The sequence below is a fragment of the Homarus americanus genome, unplaced genomic scaffold, assembly GCF_018991925.1.
Source record: "Homarus americanus isolate GMGI-L3 unplaced genomic scaffold, GMGI_Hamer_2.0 scaffold45562, whole genome shotgun sequence".
NCBI classification, from domain to species: Eukaryota; Metazoa; Arthropoda; class Malacostraca; order Decapoda; family Nephropidae; genus Homarus; species Homarus americanus.
This window is the reverse complement of record NW_024744839.1, coordinates 8,950,963-8,968,645: the sequence shown is the minus strand read 5'-3', so window position 1 is coordinate 8,968,645 and position 17,683 is coordinate 8,950,963. Positions and strand designations below refer to the sequence as shown.

General features: G+C 35.9%; 1 protein-coding gene across 9 annotated transcripts in view; it reads left to right on the top strand.

The window, feature by feature from the left end:
• The window catches only part of LOC121878166 (zinc finger and BTB domain-containing protein 24-like), a 94,656-nt gene that overhangs the window by 26,674 nt on the left and 50,299 nt on the right, over positions 1 to 17,683 (top strand). For 5 of the 9 annotated variants that reach the window (XR_006091099.1, XM_042384195.1, XM_042384196.1 and 2 more), the window contains one exon: positions 457 to 679. The exons of 1 other annotated variant lie outside the window; for it this stretch is intronic. The gene's annotated coding sequence lies outside the window, so the exon portion shown is untranslated. Of the gene's footprint in view, positions 1 to 456; positions 680 to 4,273; positions 4,324 to 17,683 lie in introns of those variants that run through there. 3 more of the 9 variants (XM_042384201.1, XM_042384200.1, XR_006091100.1) reach the window with 2 other exon arrangements.

Sequence of the window (17,683 nt, the reverse complement as noted above, 5' to 3'; positions counted from 1 at the left end):
GGTTATTGTATACTAATAAATAATAAATACTATCACTATCAGTAATTGTGTTTTCAATGCATGTTCTTGTCTTGACCAAACGAAAAATGCTTTGATTTAGCATATCATAGGTTTGGCATGCAGTTTCAGATTAAGCTTTATGAAGATCTAAATTTCATTTTCTGTCAATTACTGATATTCAGTGACACCACTGTCAGTGACCAATGCCATGGTAACTTACACTAGTAACTACACTTAACTTCTTTATCTTCATGACATAATAATAATCTTACCGGTCATTACCCAAAGGAAAGTGATGGAATTTTAAATGTCTGTGGCTTTTCTTGTCCTTGCTACAAACAACACAACCATGACAACCACATGGAGCCTTTTCCTGTAACTTTGGTTTTGTCACACTGAACGAATCTTGTATGTCCAGCCAGATGACGTCATACCAAAACACAGTCTTTGTTGCAGACGATACTCATGCGATGGTGGCGCTATCTGTCGGTGACCGACCCAACTACTAAGTGCCAGTTAGTGATTTGATGCTATTTTTTGGCGGCACGCAGCTATATGGGGAGTCGAGCTTCCTTACTCTACCTTCCTTGCAAGCGACACCTTGTCCCCCAGCAACAGGGAAAAGTGACCATATCAAACATCCCTCCTTCCACCACACCCTGCCTCTACCAGACATAGGGTGATTACATGGGTAGTGTAATCGATAATGATTACATGTTATTTTAATGATTACAATTACAAAAATGTGAGTGTACCTAATTGTTTACATTTACATGAGATGCAATCATGATTACTTACAACAGTAGTGTACAGTACAGACACTCCCCAGTTTATGGAAAGGTTCTGTTTCTGGACCCTATCTGAAAGCCGAATTTTCTGTAAACTGAAAATGCCCCTTCCATAAGGTAGATACTGTACTGTATTGTACCCTGTACTGAATCACATATGGCATTTCACAGTAATTCCAGTAGTAAAACCTCAGTAAATTGGACTTCAATATATCAGAATTCACTTTTTTCGGACTTTGAAGTACATTGGTCACCAGAAGTACTATTAAAAAAAATTAAGAGCATATTTTAAGAAATGGGGAAGATTAAAAAAAATCTTATGAAAAGAACAATACTTACTCACTAAATACTGTACAGTGGTCTAATTAGGTTTGCCATTGGCCTACCAAGAACAAGACATTGAGTACAGTATTCCCCTAAAGCTCACGCTTTCAAAGCTTGCATCCTTCAGAAACTCACAGATTGCCATGGAAAATAAATAAAATACATCTGAGGCTGTGTGCCAGGGATCAAGAGGAGTCAACAATACAGGACAGTACAGAGCACCGTATTTCCCAGGTCATAAGATGCACCCTGCAATTAGCAAGGTATATTTTGGACAAAGAATTATTGCAGATTTAATAGCCCACTGTACTGGCAATGCCAAATCACTGGCTATTTGCCATCATGTTACTCACTATCACTTTATGGACCAAGTATCAAACATTTGTTGGTATTATTAATAAAATTTACCTAATTTAATACAAAAGGATATAATTATATGTATACAGTAGGTACCTATGGTATACACCTTACAAATATTTTTCAGTACCGGGCATGTTCACTAGGAACTGTCCAGTACTGGGATTGTTTGCATCCTGTGCACCAGGTCATCTGACATTTTAGAGGTATTGTCTTTGCATTGTCACTACCACAACTATCACTGTGTGGACCTAATGTCCATGCAGTGTTATTTCTGCTTATGTTTATTTGTGTACGTTATTTCATATTTATTATATTGTCTTATGTATACATAATGATGTTATACATGTGCTTTATAGCTATTTATATTTTGCACACTCCTGGGTCTGGCATGAAAAACTCTCGGATTTTGCTTTCTCACTGGGTCCATTTTACCTAACCCCAGCGAGCTTTAAGGGAATACTGTATACAAGCAGTCTCTGGCTGATCAGGTGTTGCCACATTTATCAGGTTTATTTATTTATTGATTCAATATTATATTCTCCTATGATTGGCCTCTTATGTTTTATGGTTCTTCATGATTAATTTAACATCTTCAATAATAGAGAAAAAATACAATAAGTAATATGTAATATGACTTGAAAATAAAAGGATAAGCTATATCAGAAGTTATTCACTCAGGATGTATTCGTGTGAGAGCTTTCAGCACACCAGCTTACAGGAGGGTCATTATAACACACTGTATTGTATTTGATATGAAGATACCTTCCTAACAACATTATATACTATCTTTTGAGTAGTAGGTAGCTACCAAACAAGGAGGTACTACTGCCTGGGAAGATATTGGAAGCATAATATATTGTTTAATGGTAGACCCTGCTGCCATGTGGCATCACAAAAATTGTGACCAAGTCCCAGGTTGCTGATCTATCTTTCTGCCACATTTACACACAATTGTAGGGTCTCAATTTTGTCTCTTACTATTGACAACACAACATGTATAACCATACTCACTCTTGATCTGTTCTATTTCTATTCTTTTATTCTCCTATGATGTCAATTGACAATAATATTGAAGTGGGTTCTTCTCGGATGGGTCCCACTGGTTGGGAAGGCTGTGGACCCCAGGGCCGACCTGATCATCATCAAACTACTGGGGCCTCAACTGTCGTCACCGCGGTTGCTGGAGGATCAGCTTTTTTCACACTTCATTTTGCCAACATTCGCAGCCTGAGATCCAATTTTCCTTCTGTGGAGCACCATCTATTAACCTCTTGCCCTGATCTCTTACTACTATCTGAACTTCAAATGACCAAAGCAGCTTCATCCAAACCTTTTCAAGTCTCCAACTACAACCTTTATACATATTTCCGTTCTAAGGGAGGTGTATGCGCCTACTGCAACACACACACACCTATAGCTCAACTCACGGATCTTGAATCTTCTCTTTATGATGTCATCTGGCTCAAAATATCTCTACCAACTATGACTATTTTCCTTTGTTTCCTATACTGTTCTCCCAACTCTGCCAACTATTTAGAACTCTTTGAGTATCTCGCCTCTTGTCATGAGTCGTTGCTATCCACACACCCCAACACCGAGATCCTCTACCTATGGGATTTCAATGTACATCAAACATAGTGCCTTGGCTCTGTAAGGGATGACCCAGGTGGAGCTGAGGCACTCTGTTTTTCCTTACTTAATGATCTGGAACAAATAATTAAACACCCTACACACGTTCCTGATTGACACGATCAGCTTACTAATATTCTTGATCTTTGTTTTACTTCTAACCTCTCACACTATTCATACTCAATTTCTGCCCCCTTAGGGTCTTCTGATCACAATCTTATTTCTATTAAATCAAACTGGGCATGTCCACCCACACCACCACCCTCTAAACACCAACTATGGCACTATCGGAGGGCAAACTGGCAGTTCTTGCGAGAATTCTTCTCTGACTTTCCCTGGGTTGAATATTGCTTTTCCACTAGGGACACCTCGGTATGTGCTGACAGCATTGCTGGGGTTATACAGGGTGGTATGAGTGCATTTATCCTATCTTCTACCAAAACTTTCACTTTACAATCATGGTTTGATCACTCCTGTTCTCTTGCTTGTAAGGAGAAAGATATGGCATATCAAGTTATGAAACTATCTCCTCCTATTACCCACTCCTCTTTCATTACTTCTAGGAATTGTTGGAAGGCTATTCTTCGTAGGGCCAAGCGGAATTTTATATAAAAATGACCGCTGTCCTGACTAACTCTTCTTCTAGTAATTCCTTCTGGTCCTTCACCAAAAACATCTGTAATAACTTGTGCACTCCCTCTTTTCCTCCTCTCTTCCAACCTGATAACTCTATAGCCAACACTTCCCCTGATAAAGTCAATCTCATTGGCACCTTATTCTCCTCTAACTCCACCTTAAATGATTCCCTCTTACCCCTGCTCCCCCTACTGAACCTATACACTTTCCTATAATCTCCACTCGTAGGGTTGCTGGTGTGGCATCCAGGTTGGATGTGAGTAAGGCGCATGGGCCGGACGGAATACCCGCTTGTGTTGTGAAGGAGTGTTCTGAAGTTCTGGCCTCTGTGCTTGCTTGCCTCTTTGTCTCAAAACCCAAAATTTTCCATTTTCTTAGAAGAATGCCTCGGTTCAGCCCATTCCAAAGAAGGGTGACCATTTTAACCCCTGTAACTATTGCCCCATTGCCATAACTTCATCCCTTTCTAAGATTTTCGAAACTGTCTTAAACCCTCATTTTTTTCTGTCACCTTGAATGCCTTTCTCATTTGTCAGATCACCAGTATGGCTTTCGCCAGGCGAGATCTACTGGTGATCTGCTCTCCTACTGCGCCAATCTTTGGTCATCCCCTCTTAGGGATTATGGAGAAACTTCATCTTGGCCCTCGACATCTCCAAAGCATTTGACAGGGTATGGCACAAGTCTTTGCTTTTTAAACTTCCCTCTTATGATTTCTCTCTCCCACTTTGTTCTCTAATTTCTAGATTCCCTGAGAACCGATCCATGGCAGTTGTTGTCGAGGGATCAATCTCTCATTCTCTACCAATAATGGTGTCCCACAGGGTTCTGTTCTTTCACCAACTATCTTCCTGCTTTTTATCAATGATTTTCTTGACACTACGACTAATTGTATCCATTCTTACGCTGATGATTCTACTCTTCACTCTTCTTCACAATTTCCTCTTCCCCCTAATTCTCAAACTAGATCTGTTTCTAGAGCTGATATCATTGCTTCTATCTATGTGAATCAGGGGCCGCATACTCAAAACACCTCATCAGTTATATACAGTTGCAGAGATACAGTCCCGTAACTTACAAACTCCTTACAGTCCCGTAACTTACAGACTCTTTACAGTCCTGTAAATTTCCCATACTCAAAGTTGACTTATGGGGTCCAAAAGCAGTCCGTAACTTAGGTGTTTACCCTGTAAATTCAGTTCTCTTGTCCGAAGGTAGATGGCATTCCAAGAGCTTGTTGGCCAATCATTGCTCAGTTAACAAAATCATCAAGCAATCACAAGACAAGGAGAAATGAGCTGATATCGACGCACATAATGGTTGCTAGACGCACTTCAAGCGTCAATAATGAAGGTGGAATTATGTTTGAGTAAATACTTGAGGACAATGGTTAACCAATGACCAAAATAAGAACTAATATATATATATATATATATATATATATATATATATATATATATATATATATATATATATATATATATATATATATATATATATATATATATATATATATATATATACATACATACATACATACATACAGTAGTACCCCGATTTACGGTCAATTGAACCCACAGGGTACCGCGGAAAGTGAAATCCGCGTAAATGGAACAACAGAACATATGGGTTTAATTCCAATAGAGATGGGCCCGACCCCTTAACTCCACTTTTTCCGACACAATACCTATGTTGTAGTAAAAATAACATCTAAATTTTATGATGGTATGCTCACACAATTAATATTTAAGAGAAATACAGTCGCCAGGTTAATGTCCATTCAAATAATAGACTCAAATCCCCCCCCCTCTTCCCAGCTCACTGGCCCCTACCTCTCTGAGAAATGATTGGGTGAAACACTAGATTTTAACGTTTAGTAATAAATAATACCTCAGACTAAAGTTAGGATAATATAATTGACATTTCTGGATTCCTTGCAGGTCAGGGAATATTTTGAATGTAAACTTCATATATTTTGCACAAAAGATAAAATACTTGCTTTGTGTAAACCAAATTATTACATTAGATCTAAAATTTGTATGTCTAATGTAAAATCCATGATGTTTATATTCAAAATGATCATCATATTGTAAGAATTCCAGCAATGTAAATTATATTCTGGTCCAGTTATTTGTATGAATTTTATGAGCTAAAACAAATATCTTCAGTTAATAAAAAAAAAATATTCTTCACGACACTATCTGTCAATCAAAGCACCCCAACTTGCCTCCCCCCCCCTCTCCCAACCGTGCCAGATGGTCGGTCGGTCCCAACCCTCCCCCCCACCCCCCACCTTCCCTCCCTACCAGAGAAGTGTTGGGTGAAAAAACTAATTTTAACTTTTAGTAACAAATAATACCTCAGACTAAAGTTAGGATAATATAATTGACATTGCTGGATTCCTTGTAAGACCAGGAACATTTTGAATATAAATCATATATTTTGCACAAAAGATAACATATTTACTCAGAATAAACATTAGATCTAAAATTTGTATGTCTAATGCAAAATCTATGATGTTTATATTCAAAATGATCATCAAATTGTAAGAATTCCAGCAATGTAAATTATATTCTGGCCGGGTAATTTATATGAATTTTATGAGTTAAATAAACAAAAAAAAATGTACTTCACGCGGAAAGTGAAAGTTCGGTTCTGGCGAGGCACCGCATATATGAGAAATCAAGTCGCGTAAAGTGAAACTGCGTAAAGCGGTTAATACTGTATATATATACTCACCCCTGAAGATGTGAATTATACGAAAGCACTTGGGAACTTCGTGTTTTCTTCTTTCCTTGTGGTTATCAGCATATATATATATATATATATATATATATATATATATATATATATATATATATATATATATATATATATATATATATATATATATATATATATATATATATATATATATATATACATATATATACATATATATATACAGTTAACCCTCACTTTACGCGGTTAATGTATCCCGGAGGGTACTGCGGAAAGGGAGAAACGCGTAAAGTGAATAACATAACATATGGGATTAATTGAAATGGAGTCCAGGCCGATCCCCAAACTCCACTTTTTGACGACACATAACTATGTTGTAGTAAAAATAACATCTTAATTTTATGATGGTACATGCACACAATTAATACTTAAGAGAAATAGAGAAATACAGTCGCCAAGTTAATGTCCATTCAAATAATGGACACGACTCCCTCCCCCTCTCACACTACACTGCCGGCTCTTCCCTCTCTGAGAAATTTTGGGGGGAAAACCAGGTATAGTAATAAATAATACCTCAAACTAAAGTTAGGATAATATAATTGACATTGCTGGATTCCTTGTAAGACCAGGAATATTTTGAATATAAATGTCATATATTTTTCACAAAAGATAACATACTTACTCAGATTAAACATTTTATCTAAAAATTTTATGTCTAATGCAAAATATATGATGTTTATATTCAAAATGATCACCAAATTGTAAGAATTCCAGCAATGTATATTATATTCTGGCCGGGTAATTTGTATGAATTTTATGAGCTAAAACAAATATCTTCAGTTAATAAAAAAAATAAAAAATATTCTTCACGACACTATCTGTCAATCAAAGTACCCCACCTTGCCTCCCCCCTCTTCCAACCGCGCGGTCAGTCCCAACCCTCCCCCCCACCCCCCACCAATCCTCCCTTCAAGAGATGTTGGGTGAAAAATTTAGATTTTAACATTTTGTATTAAATAATACCTCAGATTAAAATTGGGATAATATAATTGACATTGCTGGATTCCTTGTAAGACCAGGAATATTTTGAATATAAACGTCATATATTTTGCACAAAAGATAACATACTTACTCAGATTAAACATTTTATCTAAAAATTTTATGTCTAATGCAAAATATATAATGTTTATATTCAAAATGATCACCAAATTGTAAGAATTCCAGCAATGTAAATTATATTCTGGCCGGGTAATTTGTATGAATTTTATGAGCTAAAATAAAAATCTTCAGTTAATAAAAAAAAAAAATATTCTTCACATGGTAACAGATGGTCGGTCGCCGGTCCCTCCCTCCCTCCCCCCACCCCCCACCAACGTCCCTACTTGATAAATGTGTGGGAATACCAGACTGTTTACCTTTTTAGTAATAAATAATAAATCAGACTAAAGTTAGGATAATATAATTAACATTGCTGGATTCCTTGTAAGACTAGGAATATTTTGAATATAAATATCATATATTTTGCACAAAAGATAACATATTTACTCAAGAGTAAACATTATATCTAAAATTTGTATGTCTAATGCAAAATCTATGATGTTTATATTCAAAATGATCATCAAATTGTAAGAATTCCAGCAATGTAAATTATATTCTGGCCGGATAATTTGTATGAATTTTATGAGCTAAATTAAAAAAATTATACTTCACCGTGTAAAGGGGTACACCCACCGCGGAATGTGAGCATCCTGGGTTCTGGCAGGGCACCGTGTAAACATGGAAACGCGGAATGTGGGACCGCGTAAAGTGAGGGTTGACTGTATACAGTACTACTCCGCTTAACACGGTTTAAGCTAGCGCGATTTTACGCCCTGTGCTTGCCAGAAACTAATTTCACTTAGCTGGTTTTTCCACATATCTTAGAGTGTCGGCTCAAAAGCTATTTTTGTTCGCCCCACCTCCCACCCTGCTGACTGCCTGACTGCCTGCCTGCCTGCCTGTTTTAGCTCATAAAATTCATACAAATTACCCGCCAGAATATAATTTACATTGCTGGAATTCTTACAATATGATGATCATTTTGAATATAAACATCATAGATTTTGCATTGACATACAATTTGATATAATGTTTACTCTGAGTAAATATGTAAAATATTACTAAAAATATTTTCCACACATCTGTGGAAGAGACTGACCCAACCATCTGTTACGTGTGAAGAATATTTTTTTTTAACTGAAGATATTTGTTTTAGCTCATAAAATTCATACAAATTACCCGGTCAGAATATAATTTACATTGCTGGAATTCTTATAATTTGATGATCATTTTGAATATAAACATCATAGAATTTTGCATTAGACATACAAATTTTAGATGTAATGTTTACTCTGAGTAAATATGTTATCTTTTGTGTAAAATATATGACATTTATATTCAAAATATTCTCTAATATATAAAGATCCAGCAATGTCAATTATATTATCCTAACTTTAATCTGAGTATTTAATATAAATGTTAAAATTTAGTTTTCTTAACATCTCTTGAAGGGAGATTGGTGGGGTGAGAGGTTGGGACCGGACCAAGCGGTTGGAAGAAGGCAAGGTGGGGTACTTTGATTGACAGATAGTGTCTGAAGAATATTTTTTTATTAACTGAAGATATTTGTTTTAGCTCATAAAATTCATACAAATTACTCGGCCAGAATATGATTTACATTGCTGGAATTCTTACAATTTGGTGATCATTTTGAATATAAACATAGATTTTGCATTAGACATACAAATTTTAGATATGATGTTTACTCTCTGAGTAAATATGTTATCTTTTGTGCAAAAATATATGACATTTATATTCAAAATATTCCCTGTCTTACAAGGAATCCAGCGTATCAATTATTATCTAACTTTAGTTTGAGGTATTATTTATTAAAATTTAGTGGTTTTCCCCAAAAATTTCTCAGAGAGGAAGAGCCAGCAGTGTAGTGTGAGAAGAGGGGAGGGTTGAGTCCATTATTTGAATGGACATTAACTTAGCGACTGTATTTCTCTTAAGTATTAATTATTGCATGTACCATCATAAAATTAAGATGTTATTTTTACTAGAACATAGGTATTGTGGCGGAAAAAGTTGAGTTTGGGGGTCGGGCCAGATTTCTATTGGAATTAATCCATATGCTCTGTTGTTCACTTAGCGTGGTTTTCATAACACGGTACCCCTGTGGTTTTATTGACGTTAATAGTACTACTAATATATATATATATATATATATATATATATATATATATATATATATATATATATATATATATATATATATATATATATATATATATATATATATATATATATATATATATATATATATATATGCAAGTAAATCACTGTAGTTGCGTGATCTAGGTATATACTTGATAACCACAAGGAAAGAAGAAAACGAAGTTCCCAAAGCGCTTTAAGTGTAATTCACATCTTCAGGGTGAGTACAGACTAGTCTGTACTCACCTATATATATATACACATACATACATACACAGTCATCGCCGGTGAACGTCTGACCGAACAACGTCGATCGCATATCGTCAGCCCCCAAACTCCCCAAACTCCCCCAAACTCCCCCAACTCCCCCCAAACTCCCCCCCCTCCCCCCCAAACTCCCCCCAAACTCCCCCCCCCAAACTCCCCAAAAACCACGTGGCGCCTGCTGGACTACCACTCCACGACCTCCTGTCAGAACACGATGATCCTTCCCATGCTGGTCAGATTTTTATGTGTTAAGGAATATGCTTCCTTACTTAGGCTTTTCTAAGCATTTGCCTACAGGTGAAATGTTAACCTACATCTATTGAGGATAAAATCTTTCACCTACAAATTTGCTTTTGCTGTAATCAGACATATCTACTTGCCTCAACAAATGCAACCCCAGTTGCAATTGGGGTTGAAATTTCAAATTCTGTGGCATTACTAAAAATAGTAAAGTTTCTGGTGCACTCTAAGATTAAGAGAAAACGGAGGACTCAGGGGTCCTGATGTGAGAGAAAACAGACTCGTATGACGGGGGACCAAATAAAAAAAGCATAGCTACATGTTTTGTGGACTACATTATTATGGTACAGGGGTACCAAGTGACAGCACTTGGATCCCGCTTCCTCTTATCAAGGAATAAACAATTAAAATTTAAATTGAAAAAAAAAAAACTTTCAAATAATGGGACCTAGCGAACCTAAATGGCCCAAGAGCGGGCACAGTCACGTATGCATTAGCATTACAAAAATTGGTTAACAATTTCTTCTGAACCGACCTCAACATAAGCACTGGTTGGGCAACCAGCTTTAGTATCAGTCCGCCAATACATTAATCGGTTCTAGGGCTTAAATTCTTACCATTTTAGTAAATATCAAGAAGTTTATACTATTCAATAATTTTAAAAGTTTAATATTCAATTTTTTAGTCATTTTAACAATTATTGAACATAATTGAGTAAAGTGACTAGTTTAATGCGTGGCATCCAGCCTCTTAACACAGCAAACAGGCGTTAGTCTCTCTCTGTTTTCACTGGGTAACATCTTGCTTGAGACTCTCTTCAACTAAACGCTTTCCTGTGTTTCCAAGCAAATTATTGGTCATTTTGAAATATATTTTACATATTGACGATATATAATGCAGTGCAGTGTTGATTTAAAGAAAATAATAAATACACCAAAGACTAAAATTTTATGGGTGAAATGGTGCCAATGTGACTTCTCTTCCCTACCTTCTCTTCTTCCTTCTCCTCCACCCCATTCTAATTCCATCATCATCATCATCCAGGAGCCTTCTACATACACACCTCAAAGTAAGTGAACTTTTCTACCATTTTGTGAATTTAGGCAATTTCCTGACTGAACCATTACCCAAACCCATTGAAACAATGGTTTGGTAACGAACTTTTCGGTTGCAAACAACCTGCTGGAACGGATTGAGTTAGTTAACGAGGACCACTGTATAATGTTATGGTAATATCACAAACACACATAGGCATGGCTAGGTTTATTACAAAGTGATGAAAAGGTATGCTTAATACTGTAGTCCACAAAACATGTAGCTATGTTTTTATTTGGTCCCCGTTATACAGAGTCTGTTTTCTTCACATCAGGATGCCTGGTCCTCCGTTTTCTCTCTTAATCTTAGAGTGTACGAGAAACTTACTATTTTTAGTAATGCCACAGAATTTGGTAACCCTTGTAACTGGGGTTGCATTTATTGAACAACTAGATATGTCTGATTACAGGAAATGTGTTGTTGTTAATTTGTAGGTGAAAGATGTTATCCTCAATAGATGTAGGTTAACATTTCACCTGTAAACAATGCTTAAAAATGCCTAAATAAGGCATATTCTTTTAACACACAATATCTGACCAGTATGGGGAGGATCATCGTGTCTCCGTCAGAGGGTAGTGGTGTAGTAGTCCCAGGTGTCACGTTTTTTTGGGGGGCACGGACGTTAATGCGTCGGATGTTGTTCCGTCGGGCGTTAACCGCATGACTATATATATATATACCCTCACTACGCGGTCCACATTCCGTTTCCCGTTAACGGTGCCCTGCGGACCAGGATGCTCACATTCCGTAGTGCGTGTACCCTTTTGCAGGCGTGGCGGCAGCATTTGGATCAAACCTCCCGCCATGTTGTGTGCGGCCGAACATAGTGCCCTAAAATGTGATCACAAACATTACCAGTTCTTCCCGCCACCCAACACAGCAAGTCAGTGATAGTGATAATTATGGTGAGGATATGGACTTATATGGACTTTGGGGATTTTGACAAAGAGGCCCTGCAAGCCTCTGTGGATAGTGATATTGATACAAGAGCACAGGTGAGGCCAATAATATGCCCTGCCTCGAACCAACCCATCCCGTGTGCCCAGCCATTTTTTCTACTCATGTAAGTGTTAAAAACCTAATATTATTGATATTTCTCTTAATTATTAATTGTGTGTGCATACCATCATAAAGTTAAGATAATATTTTACTACAACATAGTTGTGTGTAGTCAAAAGTGGAGTTTGAGGTGTCGGACTCCATTTCAATAATCCCATATGTTATGTTATTCACTTCTAGTTTCTCACTTTCTGGGACCCTCAGGTTACATTAACAAGTGAGGTTAACTGTATATGTGTATATATATATATATATATATATATATATATATATATATATATATATATATATATATATATATATATATATATATATATATATATATATATATATATATATATATATATATATATATATATATATATATATATATATATATATATATATATATATATATATATATATATATATATATATATATATATATATATATATATATATATATATATATATATATATATATATATATATATATATATATATATATATATATATATATATATATATATATATATATATATATATATATATATATATATATATATAAAGGAAAGAAAACACAAAGTTCCCCAAGCTTTGTTGTAAATTTGCATCTCAGAATTACAGACTAAAGAAATACAAACCAAGGGTGTATATATACAGGGAGGGTGAGACCAGGTCACAATGGTCCTGTATTAGAAGCAAAGATTAGTAGGGTCTACCTAATGCCTGACCGCTCATGAACAGTCACCAGCACTTTCTCGTATTTCTTCTTTCAGTTATCAAAATAGAAGTCCAAAAATCCGGACTGCTTGGGGATTGGGTCGGTCCGGATTTTCGGATTTTCCGGATTCTCAGGCAATACTTTTAAAATTCAAATTTAATGAAGAATAAAGAAGAAATGAACAGGTACATTTTGATAGTTTATTCATTTGCAAATATAGCATGCTTCATTTATCAAAACGAGCAGTTTTAATGAAACAGCTGTGAATTCTAAATTTTTTTTTTTGCCTTTTATATATCATAAATTGTAGGCTTTCCAATGTCGTATGTTTCCATTAGAACAGTATTGCTCACACCACGATCTAGTTTCTTAATTATTTCAAGTTTGTCACTCAATTTCAATGTGTTCTTCTTTCTCTTCACACAACGAAGTTTATCTACTTTAGGAGCCATTATTATGGGCTTGTACAGTACTCTGTAAATGGAAAGAGTAGGACTCAAAATATTGATATATTACAATGGTATTCTATTCATACTGTGCTTGATATAATGCATTCACGGAAATGTAATATTTTTGCTGAACGTACGTATTACAGTGGAAAGTGGGATAAAATCGTGATGAAAACAATGACTTTCGCTTTCTTTCGTTCAAAAGATGTTACCGTAATCGCTTTTCGAATGGTTTTCAGTTCAAAAACTGTTGTATTACAATAATATTCTATCCTAATTGACTTGAATAAATACTAGGATACCATATTTCTGAATATTTTCATTAAAATCCATCAAAATCATTTTCCTTGTCATAGTCTGCAGCACCAAACAGTTTCTCCCAGTCCTCTCTTTGAACAGGGCTAGAGGGTACGTGTTTTTCGAATCGTTTTCAGTTAAAAAACTATTACATCACTCGTCTATTTTACCTAAACTGCGCCTGAATGAATATATTCTCGTAGATAAATAGTAGTTTTGTGGAAACGTGATGTATTTCAATGTAAAATAGGATAAAATACATGACGAAAAGAAAAGACTTTACCTAAGCTTCCAATGTTCTTGAGATGTTACTCGTTTTTTTAATAGTTTTCGGTTAAAATTCTGATATATTACAATGATATTCTATTCATACTGTGCTTGATATAATACATTCACGGAAATGTAATATTTTTCCTGAAATTACATACGTATTACAGTGGAAAGTGGGATAAAATCATGACGAAAACAATGACTTTCGCTTTCTTTCGTTCAAAAGATGTTACCGTAATCGCTTTTCGAATGGTTTAGTTTAAAAACTGTTGTATTTCAATAATATTCCCTCCTAATTGACTTGAATAAATACTTGAATGGAAATATACAATATTTTTGTTGAAACTACCCGGGTTTCAGTGTAAAGTGTCGTAATAATAAATGGTAAACAATTTGCCTTCAGCACTTGTGTTTCATGCACGGCGAGCCTCAGTTTATAGGACGTAGAGCGTTTTTAGTGGTTTTGTTGTTCCATTACCCTCAAAAACGTGGGTGGAACTATAAACAAGGAATATCATAAATTAACGATTTCTTGGTCAAAAAATCAGGGTCGACTGATAACGAGGGGGGGTTATAGACGAGTATATACGGTATGTTGTCACAGTTTGATTGCCCATTTTAAAGTGGCGACCACGTGGTCGCTTGTTGTCGCTGTGCAGCTGTGGCGCTCACGCATGCGCACATGCACACAAATGCCCGCTAAAAAAAAATCGTTTTTGAAAAGTCCGGATTCTCGGGTGGTCCGGATTTCTGGCATCCGGATTTTTGGACTTTTACTGTGTATATATATATATATATATATATATATATATATATATATATATATATATATATATATATATATATAGATAGATAGATAGATAGATAGATAGATAGATAGATAGATAGATAGATAGATAGATAGATAGATATATATATATATATATAAATTGTAATTTACACATTATTCATATAATGCTACAGCGCCCACAAAACATGAGAAACGTTTGAGTCCCCCAGTAAAGATGTCCGTTCTCTATCCACTTCAGGATGTCTTAGTCCTCCGTTTTCTTTTTGTGTACTCTCTCAGGGACTCAAGTATTTCTGTATATAACACAGGATGATAAGGGAATTTTAAATTATGAGTGAATGAATTTAATATACAGTGATCAATTAACATAGTTTTGATGTGTTTAAGTAGTATTCAGGCACCTTCAGCCTAGTAATGTTACTACATTTGTATCACTCACTCTAAACCACGAATTCCATCCATAGAGAGAGAGGGAGAGGCCAAGCGCTCTGTTTACATCACACACACATAAATATTACATAAATTATGTCAAACGTGAACTGTAAACACTGTGTGTGATGTCAACAGAGCGCGGGTGTAAAACGCTACGTAATTTGATTTTCTCTTTTATTTAAAATTTTACAATTTACATATACTTACATATACTGTACAGGTATACTGTATACATAAATATTACATACATTAATTCTGCAATTGTTCACAAACAAAACACATAACTCACTTGAACATGTGATGTCGAACGTGAACCGTAAACACTGCATAACCCCGCGCCAAGCCACAACAACCTTTCGAGTAGACTCGCGTTAGAGCAAACGCGTTCGCGTTTTACAAATATTGTTCCTCTATTCATCAATCGCGTTAGAGCCAATTCGCGTTGTCAAAACACGCGTTATAGCAGAACTCACTGTACACTTTCCAAATTAGATGATCTCCCACCAATCACATTTCAGGATGCAATCATTCTGCCAAATTCTAATATTGATATGCTAGGCCTCACCATTTCCTCTAATATGTCATGGAAGCAGGCCCGTCCTTAGGGGGGGAGGGGGGGGAGCGGCGAACAGGGGCGACCACCGGGGCCCCGCGCATGTGGGGGCCCCGCGGGGCCCAGCACTAGATCCAGTGACCTCGGACACATTACCTGTTGACTGGTTAATCTGACCTGACGGCTTACGCCACCATCACAACCGTGACCTTACCATCCATAGCGACAGTCCCATGGGGGTTGGTGGGGGTGGGTTGCTCTGACCACATAACCTGATTCCATAATCCATTGCACTCCACTCCACACAGCCAGTCCACCAGGGTCAGTAACCAGTGAGATCAGATTGTGTCTTGTCCTGTGAGCTGTGACTCCTGCCTTTTGAGTTTTGTGGATTTACTATTTTTTTGTAAGAAACATGGCAAGCAGAGACAGAGACAGATACAGAAAATACATCTCGGGGCAGTGAAAAGGCAAAAGAAAAGGAAACAAGAAGAAATTGATAATGTATTGAAAGGTTCCCTTGACAAATTTGTGTTACAAAAAATTCCAGTAACTACAGTATTACCCCGCCTAACGCGGTTTCACTTAGCGCGTTTTACCATATACGCCGTGCCTCGCCAGAGCTGAACTTTCACTTAACGCGGGTTTTTTCCACATATACGCGGTGAGTGTCCGGCTCGAGAGCTATTTTTAGATTCGCCGCCACCCTGCCTGACTGCCTGTTTTAGCTCATAAAATTCATACAAATTACCCAGCCAGAATATAATTTACATTGCTGGAATTCTTACAATATGATGATCATTTTGAATATAAACATCATAGATTTTGCATTAGACATACAAATTTTAGATATAAAGTTTATTCTGAGTAAATATGTTATTTTTTGTGCAAAATATATGACATTTGTATTCAAAATATTCCTGGGCTTTCAAGGAATCCAGCAATGTCAATTATATTATCCTAACTTTAGTTTGAGGTATTATTTATTACTAAAAAGGTAAATATTCTGGTTTTCCCACACATCTGGTGAGACGGTTGGTGGGGGGGAGGGGGGGATGGAGGGACCGACCGACCGACCATCTGTTACAGTGAAGAATATTTATTTTTTTTTATTAACTGAAGATATTTGTTTTAGCTCATAAAATTCATACAAATAACCCAGCCAGAATATAATTTACATTGCTGGAATTCTTATAATTTGATGATCATTTTGAATATAAACATCATAGATTTTGCATTAGACATACAAATTTTAGATGTAATGTTTACTCTTGAGTAAATATGTTATCTTTTGTGCAAAATATATGACATTTATATTCAAAATATTCCTGGTCTTACAAGGAATCCAGCAATGTCAATTATATTATCCTAACTTTAATCTGAGGTATTATTTAATACTAAATGTTAAAAACTCTTGAAGGGAGGATTGGTGGGGGGTGGGGGGAGGGTTGGGACTGACCGCGCGGTTGAAGAGGGGGGGAGGCAAGTTGGGGTACTTTGATTGACAGATAGTGTTGTGAAGAATATTTTTTTTTTATTAACTGAAGATATTTGTTTTAGCTCATAAAATTCATACAAATTACCCGGCCAGAATATAATTTACATTGCTGGAATTCTTACAATTTGGTGATCATTTTGAATATAAACATCATAGATTTTGCATTAGACATACAAATTTTAGATGTAAAGTTTATTCTGAGTAAATATGTTATCTTTTGTGCAAAATATATGACATTTATATTCAAAATATTCCTGGTCTTACAAGGAATCCAGCAATGTCAATTATATTATCCTAACTTTAGTTTGAGGAAT